This window comes from Marmota flaviventris, chromosome 14, assembly GCF_047511675.1.
Source record: "Marmota flaviventris isolate mMarFla1 chromosome 14, mMarFla1.hap1, whole genome shotgun sequence".
Classification (NCBI taxonomy): Eukaryota; Metazoa; Chordata; class Mammalia; order Rodentia; family Sciuridae; genus Marmota; species Marmota flaviventris.
The window spans coordinates 9263082-9282231 of NC_092511.1; positions in this window are offsets into that span (position 1 = coordinate 9263082).

The window sequence follows — 19150 nt, forward strand, 5'->3', positions numbered from 1 at the left end:
ACATAATTTAATGCTCAAAAACCCTTGGTCCTTACTTAGTTGTATTTAACTAACTCTATATTCATAAACACCAGTTACTTGAATTTATGATTTAATTTACAGTTTCCTTCATTGTGTTTGTGTCACAAAACTTCACCTATAATATTAGATACATGAAATGATGGTGTCATGTACCTTTAAGTGATTTTCTTAATGTTTTTAATTTCGTGTTTTGAAAATTTTGTTGTTGTAAGTTCCTAAAGGCCATGTTTTAATATGCAGAAATTTTGTTAGTAAATAAATATGACCTAAATATTTTTATTTTCTGCAGAATGTCTTGAAATATTGTATTTACTTTAAATGAATTATTGGTACACGATGTTTTGTGAAAACACATTTAATTGTACTGTTAAAAATCTATTTGCTTTTTGTAAAAAAATGTTTGAATTTCTTCTACTTTAAGCCACTTATAATTACCATTTGGAAATGATCTGAGAGTAAAGATCATCAGAGTTATGTCAGAGGCATCTCAGATATTCATGAAATTTAGATGAAAAAAAGGTAAAAAAATTGTAGGAATTAAAAAGACGATGGTTTGTAATTTCAGAGGCCTCTCCATCCATGGTCTATGACTCCATCGTTCTGGGTCCAAGGTGAGGCAGAATATCATGGCAGGAGGGTGTGGTGGAGAAGCATTCATGGTGGCCAAGAAGCAGAGGGGGCAGGAATGGGTCACAGGGAAGATGAAACCTTCTGGGGAACAGTCCCAGTTACCCACCTCTTCCTTCCATGCCCCTCTTGCCAAGAGTGTCAGCCAGCTAGTCCACGCACACCATGTTGGACTGATTTGGTTACACTCTCACAATGCAGCCATTTTATGTTTGAACATTCCTGCGTTAACACAAGAACTTTGCAGGAACTCTCCATATCCAAACCATAACATTTACAAATTAAAAATATATATATATATTTGTTGTAATTAGTTAGACATGACAGTAGGATGCATTTATGCACTTTGATATATCATACATAGATGGGATATAATTTCTCATTTTTCTGAGCGTACGTGTTGCAGAATCACATTCATCACGTAATCACATATATACATACACTAATAATGTCTGTTTCATTGCACTATCTTTCCTATCCCCAAATCCCCTCCCCTTCCTTCCCATCACTTCCTTCTACCTAATCTAAGGTAACGCTATTCTTCCCTAGTGCCCCCCACCTGATTGTGAATTAGTATCCGCATATTAGAGAAAATGTTTGGCCTTTGGTTTTGTGGGATTGGCTTATTTCACTTAGCATGATATTCTTCAACTGCAACCATTTACTGGAAAATGCCATAATTTCACTCTTTTTTAAAGCTGAGTAATATTCCACTGAGTATATATCTCACATTTTCTTTATCCATTCATTTATTGAGGGCCACTTAGGTTGATACCATAGTCCACCTATTGTGAATTGAGCTGCCATAAACATTGATGTGGCTGCATCACTATAGTAAAATTATGTTGACTATTTTGCATGTTTGTTATTTGTATGTGTTATTTGATGACATGTCTGTTTATATATTTCATTTGGTTTGTCATATATGCTTATATGTTCTTGGTATAAATTAGGTGAAAATTCTTTATAAAATATGTGCTTTGCAAATGTTTTCTCACTCTGTGGCTTTTCTTTTTTGTCCTCTCAAGAGTCTCCTTTCTTCTCTTCCCCACCCATCTCCAGGACCACAATGTAGACCCTAGGACCTCTAATGTGAGTCCATGGTAGGTTCCTGGAGGTGAAGCACATGGAAGGGTGGGAACCTCTCGCTATCGGCCAAGTTCTCTCTCAGCTTCCAGCGATTCATCAAGATCACTACTGAAGGGCTGGAGTTGTAGCTTAGCGGTAGAGCGCCAACTCGTCATTAGCATACGTAATATTGAATTTATGTAACTTTTTTATTTTCTTTTTTCCACTCTGATTATTTTTCTGGTTTTATCAAATTGATATCAATTTTATATTTTCCATTGTTAACTTAGAAAAGTTAGTGGGCTCTCCTATTCTTTGAATTATTAATATTTAAACCTGAAATTTGTGAATTTATTTTATGCATATTTATCATTACTTCTTCCTGGAATAAGAATAAAACAAGGTCCCAAATGGACAATGTCCTTGGCACAGTAGAGCTAACAGTCCAGTTGTTAGTGAAGAAAATAGACACTAACAAAGAAAAAAACAACGTACAACCAAATGTCAAGTACCAAATACCCTGAGGAAAAGATAAATCAGGTCATTGTTTGAGAATTGATGAGACTTTCCTATTAGTCACCATGTTTAGGAAAATCCACTCTGAATGCATCTGAAGAAGAACACCGTGCTGGAAGGGTACAGGGGGAGACACTACTTGCCGCAGTCTGGCTGGGCACAAATCACAAGCCACTGAAGCAGGAACAAACTTTATTTCTGAACTCCACCAGCACACTCCACACAAGCTCCCCAGGAATTCTCCCGAACGCCATGCGGCTCCTCCAGGAACCAACAACCGGAAAATCCCTCTTCCGGCACTTCCCCAACCAATGGGAACTCTCGGGGAATCCCCGCGAGAGCTCAAATGGAACTCAATGGGAACTCCACCAGAACTCAAAAGTCATCATCTTAATGGCTCGCTGGCATCACCTCTCAACCACTACTTCTGGCAAAAATGCCATGCGTCATCCCGACTTGGCTGTGGCCCTCAATAACTACTCGCTCATGGCAGCTGAGAAGCAGAGAAAGGAAACAGCTAGGGAACAAGATGCAATCCTCGGGGCACATTCCCAGTGACATCCTTCTCCCAGATATACCCTCCCTACCTTCAGTTATCACCCAGTATTACATTCAGTATCAATCCATCAAATGGATTAACCTGCTAATTAGGTTACAGCTCTAATAGTTCACAGTAATCTAATAGTTTCACCTCTGAATATTGCTGCATCGTCTCACACATGAGTCTTCAGAGGACACCTCATATCCAAACCATAGTACGATGGATTAATTGGGCAAATTCATTCTGCCCTGGGTTTGGTCAACAGGCAGGGCCAACCAAGAGGTAGGTTTTCTCAGTTTATTTAGAAATATTTATAGTCCTAGTGAGTTAATAAGAAATCAAAAAATCTGTCTGTGTGTCAACTGAAAAAAATGATTTAGAGGAGAAAATGTAGGAGGAAAAATGACCAGGAGGCAGAAACAAGTTAGAAAGCAATTCATTCTTTCATATCTAATCCAGAAAAAAATATGTTTATGACATTACCAACTGTAAGTCATTTTGACTATCAAAGTTAGAAACTGTTTCTTATATTACCCATAGCTGTGTTCTCACTAAGCATGACTCCTTCATCCTTTTGATTTAAATAATAGAAAGGCATTGTGAAATAATGTAACACTCCCAAGGGCACGTTGTGCAAACTGTCTCCATTCCAAAGTACTTGAATTGGGGATTGGGGGAAGAAGCTGCCAATGGAATGTAGGAATAATGTTACTTATGATGAACTTATAATATTAACTGAATACTTCATAACATACTTTTTCTCATGGAAATAATGGAAAGATGAAAGAGTCATTTTTAGCAAGAACACAGCTGGTGAGTGATCTGCTACCTGCAAAGATTAGGACAATCAGATGGTGCCCTGCCATTTTCTACCCTGGATTTCCAGGGGAGTTTATTTTTCACCATATCAAATTCACATTGTATTGGAAAAGGGAATGTTGTGTGGCCACTTCTGTGTGGTTAACTCCTCCCCCACCGATTTATGTACAGAGTATTGTCTTCCTCCAGCAGAGGGGATTTCTATGTCTCCATTTTCACTTTCTCACTTGAAAAATGCTCAGGTTAAAATCATTCAAAATGCAAACTACACAAAATTAACAGTCTAGCCACTACAATGGGAAAATAATCTCAAAACCGTGGTTTTGATATAAGGCTTCCTCTCAAAGTATCCTCAGATGGTACCCTTTCTTGTTCTTGTATGTAAGCCTTTGCCTCTGGAGAAGCTTGTAAGAGAAGGGAAAAAGTGGGGGGTGGGGGATAACATTAATTATAGGTTCAATTATGACTTGCTGATTTCAGATTTATAATAATATTCAAATCTGTCTTTCACGGCTTCTTAACACATATATACAGATTCTGTTGTTGTTGTTTTGGCTTTTTGTTGTTGTTGTTGTTGTCTTTTTTCTACATCTTCTTTTCCATTCTGGGATGCGAGAGCCCCATTTCTCTACCCATAGACAGCTTCTGTTTTGTGTTTTTTACCTTTCCATAAGAGAATTCATGTACCATCCATAATTCCCAAATCTAGATCTCCAGCTTTTGAGATATTTTTCTTCTTGCATATTGGATTTCCTGGTACCTACCAAACAAACAGCATATATGAAAAATGAACTCATTCGCTCTTCACCATAAAATTCATCCCTCTTTTAATATCATTATTTGTAACTGCATTAATAATAGGCTAGAATAATCTTTTATTTTAAAATCAATCACTGAAATTGTTTAGCACAGAATTGCAATTTGAAAGAATAATCAGATGAGCATCCTTGACTCATGAATAAGTCATGTTCTCCAGCAACACACAAGAGGGAGAGTTGGGGTGGTGTGGTCTGCATGCACGAAGCACAGCACCACTGTAATCAGCCAGACGGTGCTGAGCAGTCAGATGATGGAGTGAAGTTTAAGGGTGCCTTTTTTCTGCCTTTGGCACTGCTGGACCTTATTATGAAAGACAAACGAGACATTCCTAGTCCAATAATGTTTCTACAACCCAGAGGGACATCTTCATTTAAATATATGAATAAAACAGACAAGTTTCTGGAATAAAAATTGCTTATGACAAATTACACAGAAAGTACTGTGCTGGGGCAGGTACTTCTGGTACCTGTGATGCATCCCCTTAGCCGGCCTCCAAGGCAACCGCGAGCTGTCAGAACTGTTCTAAAGAGCGCCCACTCTGCGCCCAGTTCCCACCTCAAAATTGCTTGGGCCATCTTTCTGGGTTCTCTCCCAGGGTCTTCTCCAGTGGCTACTACAGTCTGGAAAGGGAAGGAGTAAGATCCCCAAGGAAACCCTTGACTCATAAGCAGGGAAAATGGACAGAGGCAGCTACTGTAAGGTGGACATCACCAGGAAGTATCCACTAAGACGCTCAGAAGTCTTAGATGGTCTGCAGATGAAGCGACAATAAAATGCCTTGTATAGACTTTCTTTTCCCTTTCCTGTTTCACTCATCCCAATCCATTGTGCCCATGATCACTTTACCTAAAATTGTTCCCAAGTTCTTTTGTATATTTTTACTGATCCCAAATTAAGATAAGTAAATTTCAATGTTTCACTTTTCTGTCTAACTCAATAATTATTGTGTAAACATGCCGCAGTCTGGCTGGGTACAAAAATAACCGGGAGGTCACGAGCCAGTTGTAGGTTCAAACAGGAACTACTTTATTGCCCGAACCCAACGGGAACTCTCTAGAACTCTATGGAAACTCCGTGAGAACTCAAAAGTAGCGGGCACCCGAGGCAGCAGGAGCCGCCCCACTGCCGGACAGCAGAGGTCCACATACACAACTGAAGACACAGCCTGCCCCAATCCAGCATCGTCCAGTTACAGCAATCAGTCACCATCCCAATAATTATACACAGCTTAACTTAATCACCATCATCCCAATGGCTCTCTGGTGTCACCTCCCAACCACTCCTTCTGGCAAAATGCCAGGCGCCATCCCAACTTGGCTGTGGCTCTCAACATCAACATGCATGCAAAAAAAAAAAAAAAAAAAAAAAACTATTCTTACAAGTTCCTCTTGCTCTGTTTTCTTCTAGATTTCCCCAGGTTTTGTTCTGGCCTGTTCTCAGTACTCCAGAACTAAAGAAACAAATGCTGCAGACTTAACACTGGTAACTGAGGGGACAGTGAGGATTTTTGCTCCAAAGTTCCTATTTAGTACAGTTTGGTATTTGTTTACTCACTTGCTTCAACTAAAATCTCTATCAAATCATCTTAATTGAATTCCACAATGTGCTTCAATTTTCTATAATATTAAGTGTCGATGCTTAATCACTAAAAAGAGGAACAGTTAAGAGGGCCTCCATTTTTACAGTCTCTACCTCTTTTAACTACAGGGTGTAGAGTCCCAAAAGAAAAGGGAGGCATTAAAACCTCATGTCCCTAAATTCCCCTTTCTATTCCCTGAAACTTACCCCACTTAAGGAAACCTGGGAAGCAAGCTGGGTCTGAACACTCAGCTCTATACTACCTTGAATAATATCTTGAAGGCTTTCTGCCATGCACATTGGGAACGAGGACAAGTTAGTGTCATCTGTGAAAGCTATTTTCTTGCATATACTCTAGGACCATTGCTCCTTAGGATGTTGATCATGGCAGCTAACTAAGCAAGTTCATGCTGATGTCACTGCCTCTGCAGCCCACGTAGAAAACTCCTCTCAGTGGGGACCAGTGTGGAAGTGAGGGCTCTGTGGGAAGGATGTGCATTACTCATCCAACTGCTGCCACTGGACCCAACAGGAGAGCGGGCACTGTGTGACCTAGTGTCTGGAGGGATGGAGGAGCCATCTGTCAGCCTGTCGCCACTGAACTCTTCTGGGAGCAGATTTCTCCAGTAAAATCATACGTCTCCCATACTGTCCCTGGGAACTTTTTGTCCTGTCTGCAACCTACCCCACTGCCCTGGCACACCACTGTGTACGAGACCCAAGGCTTTTCAGTGTACCTGTGTTCTCTTTCTTCAGGCCACTTTTGCCTCTGTCATGATCAGCATGTTGCTCAAGCTGTTGAGATAGGAAGAAAATTGTTAATATTACCTCCTGAGAAGATTCGCTATTTCTGTGTCTTGGGCTGAAAAGGTGCTCACCTTACAGTGCCCTGCCATTGTGCATGCAAACTCAGATATTTCCTGGCAGCAGAATCATCTAGGTTCAGGCACAAACCACATTCACTAGTGTGCCGTCTCTGGGCTCAGTAAAGGAGGTTGTATGAGCTCTTGGTCTTGGGTATGAGACCATTTTTTGGTCTATATTTTCCTCTCTGCAAACTGCAGTTAACCTAATGATTTTGCAGTTGTCTTCCAGAGATGGAATATCTTTTAGATCAGATGGGTTTTTTTGTTTGTTTGTTTTTAATGACCATCTTTCCCTTATTATCTAAGCATGGATTGGTTTTGGCTTCCAACAGCAACATCTTCTTGTAAGGGACAAACACCGAGATAACTTTCTCCCAGCCTTTCTACCTTTTGCTCTTGTCCCTAACAGGTAAGCAGTGTGAGTTCCCACTTTCAGTCACCCCACAAGCACAGGTGTGTGTATGAGGGTCCTCTCTGCTGCAGAGCCTGTACTCAGTCTCTAGGATATGTAAATTTCTATCTCATAGCTCAATCTGATGTATTATCTCAGCAACTTGCCAGAATGAGTTATCAGGTTTTTACCACATTGAATTTTATCCTGTCACTGAGAAATTTACTTTTATTTAAATGTGCATTATTGAAAAATCTCTTCTAGTATTTTCTGTTAGAGGTCATGCTTTATGAACACTCAAAAAAAAAAAAAAAACAACAACAAAGTAACAACAACTTTGTGGTTCAGCATCAAACCATCTGAATTCAATACAACCTCTCACTTATCCCTCTCTGATCGCTGTCTCTCTGAATTTGATTATTCCTCACAAATGAGGTAAAATATTTAATTTGAGTCCTTGAAAATGAAGTTATCCAGTGTTTATAAGACAACTAACACAGGACCTAATATATGATATGTTTTTAGTACCTATAACCTCCTATGAAAGAGATAAATATTGTCTAATTCACAGTAGTTGAAGAGATTAATGCAATTGATTCACAACAGCTGCAGGGAACCAGAAATTGCACAATATACTTCAGAGCCATTATGAATAGGGAAAAGTAGTCAGAGCCCCAGAGTCAGAGCTGGGAACATTTCCCTGTCTGCTACTAAGCAATATGGGCAATATGGGCCTTAAACAAATGTACCAGTGATTGACCCAGAGTCATATATATATTTATTTATTTATTTATTTTGCAAGCAATATTTTAAAAACATATAGATTCTCAAACTATAATAAATTATTTCTTATATCCCTGGGGATTTTCTAAATTAACCTTTAGGTATTATTTGAAAAGAGATTGAATATCTTTGTCATTCAGAGAATACCTTTGTCACTCAGAGGACCCTGTAGCAATCCAGTTTCTTACTGTGTTAATCTAAGCCCAGTTTACCTTGTCAACTTCAATGCTTGTTTCTCTAGGAATCCTGCCCTCACCTGTGCATGGTTTCTGACTTTGGTTCTTCATATTGTATTTGTTACATTAAAAATGGCTTGTTTCATTTCACTAGCACAGTGCCTGGCTTAAGGTTGGAAAATATTTTCTGATTCCTACATTGCATATGAAGTCTTCCAACTTAAGGCTAGGGTGTGTTCATTCCCAAGGGGATTCCATGCTCAGAAAATGTCTGATGATTTGATTCTCCAGAAATAATTTCTTTATTATGACTCTGTGGGACAATGATATTTTGATAGAACTTTTTTTTTAATAGGAGTTAAAGTCATAACCTCTATGCACTCAGGAATGAGCAGTTCCCGGGGGATCAAAGTTCAGAGAGGCCATCCCCTATGTCCAAGGTGTCACTTAAATATAGTGGTTCTCAGTCATTGCTCCAGAAGCTGTCCAGTGCTATGAATGAACCCCTGGTCATGAACATGCCTAGAGATTGTAGAAGAGAAGTGTGGAATTTTCCTCTCTCTACATTTCAAATCTCAATGTCTCTGATAATAGAGAACAAGTGAGATGATGTATTGCTCTTGGCTTCACCTGTACTGTGCTCTGTGGACCTCAGGAGGAGCTGGTGGAGAGAACAAGTCAGCAATCGCAGGCTGCTATGGGTTGGATGATTGTCCCCCAGAGGTGCCTATGTCAAGACTGTTCCCAGGGGAGGATGTTGGGAGGCAGTGTAGACCTATAAGAGCTTTATCGAATGTCCCTTGGTCATGGGGAGTATTTCCTCCAAGGGGATTGCAGAACCCTCATATCTCTACTCTCTCTTCTTCTCTCTTTCTCTAATTTCTGGTTTACTACATAAGTACTCACTCCAACACACAGGGCCCAAACAAATAGAATGGTTTGATCTTAGACTTCAACCAACAATACTGTGAGCTAAAAACTACCCTTTTCTTCATAAGTAGAGTGTCTTGGCCATGTTGTTGTGTAATGCAAAGCCAGCTAATGCACAGGCTTTCCTATGACTCAAGTAAGATATTCTCTAAATTATACTATTTGGGAGAGGGCACAATTACAGGGTAATCAAAACTGCTCTGTTATACAAATTGAGAATGTGAGAATCTGTCAACTATAATGAAAATGTGTCCTCTTTGGTGGTACATGCGTGAGCTTTGTGGACAGCTGTCTCACTGCTATTCAGCATGTTGGATATTAAGGCGTGGATGCATGGACCCCAGTCGCTCTGAGGGGATGTGCTGCATATCAAGTTGTCTAATTGGCACCCTGATTTATATATTAATGGGAAACCATCGACAAATGACTAAGTACTGAGGCTGTGAGCTAATTAAATCTCTGTGTGGAATAAATAACAGACCCAGATAAGCCAGAAAAGAAATGTTTCCAAAGAAGGAGACTAACCGATTTTATCTACTCCAGGATAAGCTGTAGATTGGAGGTGACATAAAGGGAATTCTACAGAAGGATTGAAGTGTTTTTCTCTATTTCTTCTTTTCCTTTCCTGTTTTAAAACTGTTTTTTCCTATGTTTCCTCTCCTTTTATTTTTTAAAAAAAATATTTTATAACTTGAGGTACAATATAGATGTAGTCAAGTCCACACATTTCAAATATGGAACTCAATGGAACGTAGCCACATAACCACCACTCACACTGACATATAGAACATTCCAGCATTCTTCATGCCCCATCCCACACAGTCCATTCTAGAAGTGGTTCCTGTTCTCATTCGTATTACCTGAGGTCAGCATGGCCTACCTTTGAGATATGCAATGAATTATATAAATGTCCTTTCTTACGTTTGCGTTCTTTCCCTCAACACGATGTCTGTGGTCATCAGTAGTGTGTTTATTGGCATGGTTGCATAGTGCTCATTATGCAGATATACTGCCTTTTGTTTAAAGGCTCAATATGTGCTGGCTGTTTTACATGTCTCCTCCTTTGTGGAAAGCTTTTATGAACACTGCATTTGCTTTTGATTGACACACACACTTGTTTGTCTTCACTGAATAACCTAGGAATAGATATGTTGGGTTCAAGAGGCACAAAACTATGTTTCAAAGAGTTAAAGTTAATTTATATTTAATTTATCAGAAAATAGAAGGACTCTACTTTCTGTACATTCTTTCTGGCATTTAGAAAGATCACTCATTTTAAGACAATCATTAAATTATTTGTATATATGTATTATTAATATTATTTATTCTTATTAGTATTGGATTTATGTACAATAAAACAAATTTCTGGAACACGGTTTTTGGTACATGGTTCTATGGACTTAACATGTATACATATTTTTGTAACCACCATTAAAAACAATACAGAACAATTCTATGACCTGAAAAATTTCCCTTTTGCTGCCTTATGGCATCCAATCATTGCACCCATCATGCTTTTAAACGATTAGTTGTTGCTCCATGCACAATAGTTTGGTTTTTTTAGAAAGTCATAGGAATGCTGCCATCCAGTAGGAAACCCTTAGTGACTGGGCTCTCACACTCAGCACGATGGCTTAGACATTCATTCCTACTGCTGAGTATCTATACAGGTTAACTGCTCTCTATTCTTAAGGAGTCATATCATGGACTCACTACAGCTTATCCATTCACAAGTTGAAGTACATTGTATTGTATTGTATCCAGATTTTGATGATTATGAATATATTAAAATAAATGTCAGAAACACCCTCATTGTTATCTAAACTGGCTGCATCATTTTTCATTCTCATCAACAATGTCTGAGAGCTCAATTGTTCCAAAACCATGCCCAAATGTTTTTGTTGTTGATATTGTTTACTTTAGCGACATTACATAATAGGTATGTGGTGGTACTCCCTTATTGTTTTAATTTTTTATTTCCTTATTTTTTTGACATGAATTATTTGACATATGTCTTCTTTGGTAATGTGCTCTGACTTGCATGGCTGTTAATTCAGGAAACCAGATGGAGCATAGAGGGGATGAAGAAAAGACAAACAGACACACCCATAGAGAAAAAGTTGGGGCTTGGTGGTTCACTAAAATCCCTGGTAGGGAGATAGTGACCCAGAATAAGCTCAGTATATTTACGATATATGTGTACTCTTCGAAAGGCTTATTGTGAGAAAGTTTCTTCAAAACAAGGAGAATCAAGGTTATAGGAATGAGAAGCCCAATTATGATTATTAGCTTGTGCCCATAACTTTCTAGCCCCAGGCAGCTGATGTCTGAACTTCAAGGTCAAGAACTTATAGCTCCATGGCTGGTACAGAACCTCCTTTTGAACAGGACACCACCAAAGCAACTGGGCAATCTTTAATCAACACCTTCTCACTGAAATTTCCCAGGAGAGATATCTCTTCTGTCTCAGGACAGCTCAAGGACCCTAATTCAGTCACTGCTCCTCACAGTAATGGGGAGAGGTTGTTGTTTTATATGCCTGAGATTTAAGGGTTCTTTACATATTTTGCATGCATATGTCTCTCTATTAGAGATGTTTATATTCAGTATTCATGTGTTTTTGAGCCAGAAATGTTTTAAAAAAATTAAGGTCCATGCTAAGAATAGACTTTCTCTATTAACCATGGCATTAGATGTACATTCTGCTATTTAAAAAAATTCTCCATTTGTAGCATCTCTTTGTAATACCAAATAAGGGTGCTGCACTACAGTCCTGAAGTGTATCACGTACACTGTGTCTTAATCCATGTTATGAACCTCCACACCCTAAAGCACATCATGCCTATGTCAGATTTTTTCACCTGCCTAATCAAATTACTGTTTCAGAAAAGCCTTTTTTATTACTGTACTACTTTAGTTATAATAAAATACGACACTCATTTTCTTAGCATCCCTATCACTATATATCTTCAATTTCTTAAAGAACATCTATGTATCTTACTAAAACAGGTTCCATTGAATGTCACTTTTTCCAAGTGTCAGATTTGCTTTTCCTTAGACAGTGCTTGTTTTCCTCCCCAGTTTAAGAATTTTATATAGACCACTTGACATCAGTTCATTGTTTTACAGAGCTTGTATAATTAGAAAAAAGGTGATATTTTATAAAGCAAATCATATGACAAACTAAGTTAAAACATTAAATTATACTAACACATGAAAAAGTCACTACTTCATATTTTAAGCTATCAAGGGAAAGGAAGTATTTTCTATGGAATTAATAATTTACAAAAGATTCACTCAGAGGATTTGAGCTTGTTTGAAAGCATAGTGAACTGACAGTCAGAACACCATGATAAATATGCAACTTTGACAAAAAGTTTTTTGAGTTAAGGCTTACATTTCTCCACTACAAAATAAATGAGTTTTCCTTCAGAAAATCTGAGATTATTTTCAGCCATGATGTCTTTTTAGCCTTCAAAATAGCCCCACTTATCTCTAAACATATAACAACACAAAATGTAAAAAAAAAAAATCATTAATTTTCAGTTTCTTTGGTTAATGGACTTTGAAAAATAGATGTTACCCAACATGATAACGCATGATGCCTCAGGCTGCTTCCCATGAAGGTACAAAGAAAAAGAAAACCATGAGGAATTCTGGGTTTAATAAGAAAAATGTCTTTTTTATCACGAAGACATTTTTGTTCAAAATTTATCATCATCATTCTAAATTTGTACAGAGAAAAGTAATTTGTAGATTGTTATTTTTTAAACGACACAGAGAAGTCTGTCATGTTTTCCGAAATGGGTACTAGAATGTGTTAGGTAGCAGGCCTAAGCAAATCAGGAAAATAACAAAGTTAATTTCCTCCTAAGTCAGTGTCGTCTTGCTCCTTCCAGGATGGTCCTTCTGTCCCTGTCACCTGGCTCTGCCATACCATTCTAGGCCCAACAAGCTCCTTGTCTCAATCAACATAAAATGGTAGAACATTTGAATGAAGTCTTTATGACTCTCCCCTCACAGCACTGAATTCTGTAACTCTACTTCCTGCTTTCATCCTTCCCATGGTCCCATTACCTTAAAGACCAAGTCCAACATAATACAGCTCAGATGGAACTTCCTGATATTCCACTTGTCTATCCATCATTATTTTCCCTGGTACTTTTCTCAATGCTATTTTTGTTTTATCTGTGATGAAACACACACACACACTTATTTAAAGATCAAAGTAACATTGAATTGCCCCCCTCAAAATTACTTGCTGGGTGTTACATTAAAACCCTTTTGTAATTGCTTCTTTTCTTTTACACAAGTTGTTCATATGCAATGTTTCAAATTTCAACCATATATCTTTAGGAAAATAACAAACACGTAATAATAAAAATTTAATATGCATGTATTCCGATTCCAAAAAGTTTTCAAAAAAAATTCTAACTCTTTTTGTCAATGGTTTTCTTACAAATTTAACTTTGGACATTTAGCATGGAGAAGAGATAATCCTGCCTTTGGAGTCAGAGATAAAAACCAGCTCTCTGAGTGCATAATAAAATCTGTAGACGCTGGCTGTGAGAACCCTTCCATACTTCCCAGTGCATAGATGCTACTCAACACCAGCACTCCATGATCCACTTAACACATGCATTGGATTTTAGCATCTGAGGTAGTGGTATTAGGCTGCACATGTAAGAACGGAAAAATAAAAACATTACTCATGTTAGTAGTAACAGCACTCTTAGCAATGGGTATTCAGTGATTATTATGATTATCATTTTTCCTTATACTGATTTCATTAGTTATTTAGCATAACATTTTAAAGGAAGAACAATTCGCCTCACCTAAGGAAGAGACTACTGGAGATGAGAAAAAATAACTGATTTGTTCAAATTCCCAAAGACTCTAGAGAAGGCAGAATTCAACCTCCACTTACCTGACACAGCTTTGTTCTCACCAACTACTTTGCAAAGTAAAACTATAATATGCAGGTCAATTTATTTAATATCTTTCAAATCATTTTCTCCCTTCAAAATAAAACACTTACCATAAGTGTTCTATGAGGACAAATGTGAAAACATATGTAACGCTTCCCTCAACTATAGATTATTAAATATGCTTTCACTCAATATCCTTTATTGATATGCAACTTTGTGGCTGACTTTTTTCAAAGGATTCTAAATACTATAATAATAAATAAAAGCAACGAATCTCTGCCTTCAAAGCCATTTTATCCTGGATGGGTGAAGCAGACAATGAGCAAAATAAATAACATGAATGGATCCTGGCATCTCTGAGATCCTTATTTCATCTTGAATTGCAGTAGAAGCCTAAAAGTAACTGGGAGTTCTGCTTGTGCTTAGGATGGTGAGAAATACGAAAGAGTATTGCTGCCGTCCTAGGAGTGATAAAAGCCAGGCAGTCCACAGAATCATAATTTTTCTCAACCTTATTAAAGAACTGAAGCCACCAGGCAACAAAGGAGACTGAATTCCAAAGAGTAATGAACGTCTCCAAAGACAGCATAGTCATAGGAACAGTTCCACCTTTAACAAGCACGGGAGGAAGAACAGGAAGGTAGAGAGAGGGAAGGGCAGGGGGCACCAAATGCAGGTTCAAGAAGCTGAGGGAAATAAAAACATTACTGATAAAAGATACAAGAAAGATATTCACATCACAGTCAAGTTGCACAGAAGCAGACACTGAGAACCTTTGAAGACAATTTCAAGGGAAGAGAAAAAAATCATTGCAGACCAAGAAAGAGAGATAAGACATTCAGTGGAACATTTTTAAAATACTCAAAAATTTTTTTAAAAAATACTTAAAAGTCTGCCAATGTAGAATTCTATACCTAGTGAAAATATCTTTCAAAGAGGAAAGTGAAATAGATTTTTTTGAAATTCTTTTTTTTTTTTCATGCAGATAAAGCTGAGATAACCCATCACTAATATCCCTGGTTATAACAGATATTGAAAGAGCTTCAACCAGAAGGAATTTGATGGTAGATATAGATCTGAATTGACATAAAGAAATAAAGAGATGTATATATAATTATAACATAGACACATGGTAAAGACCTATGCTTGTTCTTAAATGTGGTAAAGAATAACAGGCTTTCTAAGGCAAAGAGAGTGAGAATATGTTGTATGTTTTAACACATAAAGTACAAATTATATAAAAATAATAGCATTGGGAGGGCAAGGAGGGAATGAAACATATTGTCAAATTCATAAACTCTGTGTGAAGTGGTATTATATCATTCTGTTAAACCACGACACAAGGAAAAGACCACCAACTCCAATTTTAAATCAAATCAAAGCAAGCTTGTAACTCTGTCCAGCCAAGACTGTCTCTCCCCAAATCCTTGGGTTAGAAGACAATACTCCAGCTCTCTAGAAGCACAGTTTTATAGCACAAAAAGTTGCAAAAAAGGGAGTGTCTTGAGAACTTACAGATAACAGGATTTTGACAATCATAATACAAAGGCAGGTAGTAGATTAATGGTCTAAATGGTTCAGCACTTAGGGAGTAAATTTAGATCCCAATATCAGAATTTATGAGGTGCCATTAGGGTTTCAGAGAGGGTTGTTATCTGGTCAGGGAAACCCAGGCATGGGTGAGTTCAAGGCATGGGCAGGCATTCCAAGCAAGTTTAGAAATCACAGTAATAAATAGTAAAACAGAAATTAACTTTTCATGACTTTTTGACAAGATGGCTTCCAATCTTAAGATGGAATTAGGCTGTGTTCATCAATTCAGTGGTCTGTTTAGGTAAGTTGAAATCATAAATGCTAAAATAAATATACATGAAAATCAAAACACATAACTTAAGAGTAGGCATAGAATAAATTTACAAAAACATTTCAGTTCCATAAAAGGGACAAAAAATAAGACAGAGTAAGAGTAAAAGAAGAGAAAAGGCAAATAGAAATTTACTAGCAATGATAGAATTCCAGCCTTATCAATATTGTATGAAAAGGAGCTTTAACCGTTGATAAAACATACAACGCAGACTGTGTACACATCAAACCATGGAACTTCAACCTTCAGAAACAAAGCCTGACAAAATGGAAGGCACCAAGAGAACAATTCACAATTACTTTTAGAGGCTTCACCGTTCTCTTCTCAGTACTTGATGGAACAAGGAGAACTCATGAAGAGCATTTGGTACAGGTAGGATCACAGATGCTTAGAGCCCACATTAGTTATCAGTTGTAGGATCTTTTACTTTGACATCATTAAAGTATTTTCATGAACATTTGAAATATTTGCTAAAATTTTATTTCATGAGGAAAAATCAACAAATTAATAGTTATTGAATTAATAGAAAGTATATTCTCTCATCACCAGGAATTAAATTAAAAATCAATAAGGAGATATCCAAGAGTTCCCTGAATATTCACAAATTAAATAATCTACTTCTAAATAATCACCAGCTCAAAAGAAAATTACCTAGGAAATAGACATTTATCTTGAAATTAGTAAAATGGGAAAACACAGCACAACAAGATTTATGGGATGCAACTGGAACAGAGCTTAATGGGAACATTGTAAGATTCAATGCTGACATCACAAAATAAGGAAGATCTCAAACCACTACATGCAAAACTTCCACCCTGAAAAGCTGAGAAAAGGGAGAACAACTAAATACAAAGGAAAGGGATTTGAGGCAAGACAACAGCAGAAACCAATTCAAAAATAACACATCAAGGTAGCAAAAGTAATCCACACACTAGATTAATGAAAGGGATAAGTCTTCAGCAATGATCATCATGGGAACATGGAAACCATCTCTACCACTGCGGCATGACAGAACCTCCAGCTAGTAAGAGAGTGAGAATATCTTACCTCAATGTGAAGACTGTTCTCCCTCTGCAACAGGAACCCAGGAAAGGAAATTTGCTTCCACCATTTCTATTGTACTTCATATAGAGGCCTCTCCGGTGTCATGGAGTTAAATAAATAGAGGAATAAATTCTCTGTAAGAGATTATAATATAGGAAAAAAATGTATTTATTTTCATAGGATGGTAATCCATGAAGAAAATCCTGAGGACTTCCTGAAATAAGTACCAGAATTAGCATACAAATTTAGTAAAACCAAGGGAGACCCTGTCAGAAGGACTCGACTTCTAAAAGAAATGGAGGAATTTTATTGGGATAATGAATTGGCTCCTCATCCTTTTGGTGCTGGTGACTAGAAAACTGTACAAACTCATTGAAATCACAGAACCGTCTAATAAAAAGAACAAATTTCAGTGTACATAAAATAACCTCCAGTTTAAAATAAATAAATAAAATTATGTTGAGAAACAGAGGAAGAAGCAGATTTAAGAATAGATTGAATGAAGAACTCCCCTTCCCCTGCCCTACCAAACCCTTTCTCTAACCTTCACCCCAGTCCCCTTTCCATTTCCATCCCAGGTCTGTGAGTAACTGTGAGTGGGGGTCAGGCTGAGATGGAGGTCTTACAGTGTTCACGGTGGAGGTTATGTTAGTACTTTTCTGTAGTATTTCTTATTCATTCTCTGGATGCGAATGGAACCAATGGAGACGTTGCCTTATCACCAAGCATTACTGGATCTTCTTCTGTTTTCAGAATTGTTATAGATCAGATAATACTTTCCAAGTTGATTTTAGCAACTGCTCCCTTAGATAATACCAAAAGGCAGGCCTGATTAAAGGTAGAAATTGAGTGAAAATAATTTTTATTTCTAAAGACCAACTTCTGTTTCATTTTTATTTATTTATTTATTTATTTAATCAAATTTTGTCCTGTAGAGGCCCTAGCTCTTGTTAATATCGTGAGATCTTAAAGGTGAAAAGTGTTGCGATGTAAACTAATCAATAAAATCAGTAAGAGTGGAAATTATATGTTATCGATTAGTAAAAAATACAGATTATAGGTAAGATAAGTGAGATAAGACAATTTCTGAGAAACTGAAATGAAAGCTGTTTTCTTATAAAACTTTTTTTTTCTGTACTTTGTACTCCACAAAGTGTACCTACTCAGGATGCAGGGGTGGTCGTGTTGAGCTACATCCTGGATTTGAGTGCACTTGTGGGTCTACATGACTTTGAAATAGATTGTCGCCTCCACCAACCCCTGCTCAAACTCAGGATACAGTTGTCTAGCACCTGCTTGAACCCAGAAATGTGGTCAACTGAACTGCAAAGCGGATTGCTTTTTTCTAGCTTCTTGTTTGCTAACTGGAAAATTCCAGTCCTGCTTAGGGCTCACAGGTCCCACTTACTATTTTTTAAATTTCTGTGCTTGGCTTGCTTACATGATGCTAAGGAAAGCCCCTGAATTGTGTTTTTTTTTTCCATAAATTCTCAAAAATTGGACCAGGCAGCTGCTGTTCTCCCACAGAGCTTCAGTCTCTATGGGTGGGTGACAGTCCCTGGCCAGGTAGGTACATAAAGCTCTCAATGATTGGGGTTCATATTTAGTGTGTTTTCTGAAGTGGTTCCCCCTAACAAAAAGGAGGAGGCAGACCCAGGTCCTCATAGTCACCCTGGACCTTGATCACTTTTGGCTTCCTTAACCCGTGGCCTCTGCCCTGATCTGCTCTGATGTCCCCAGTGAGGAGTGTCTCCCCTTCCTTTGTTGTTTTGCATTCCAGGACTGAGTGGCTATTTGGATGCTATTTCTGGTTGGTGGTTATTTTTGCTCCAGTTTTTATGCTCTATTTTTGGTCTTCTGAGTCACACTCCTGTGGCCCTTAGTCAACATGAAGTCCTCTTGCTCTGCCTCTGCATGCTAAGTTACTTGACATGCGACGTCTCAGATAGCTTTGCGTTCCACAAACTGAATTTTTCTATGACCAGATTTCCATGATCCTTACCATATTTTTATAATTTAAGTCCATTTGTTCCAATATGATTCTCATGGAGCAGTAGCCAGAGCCGCATTCAACCTTCTTGCCCAGCAGCGTCTCCCTATATTTCTGTGTTTAATAATTATATCACACAATTGCTTTTATTTAAGATTCTCCTTTTTTCAGTTTGTAGATTTAATCTTT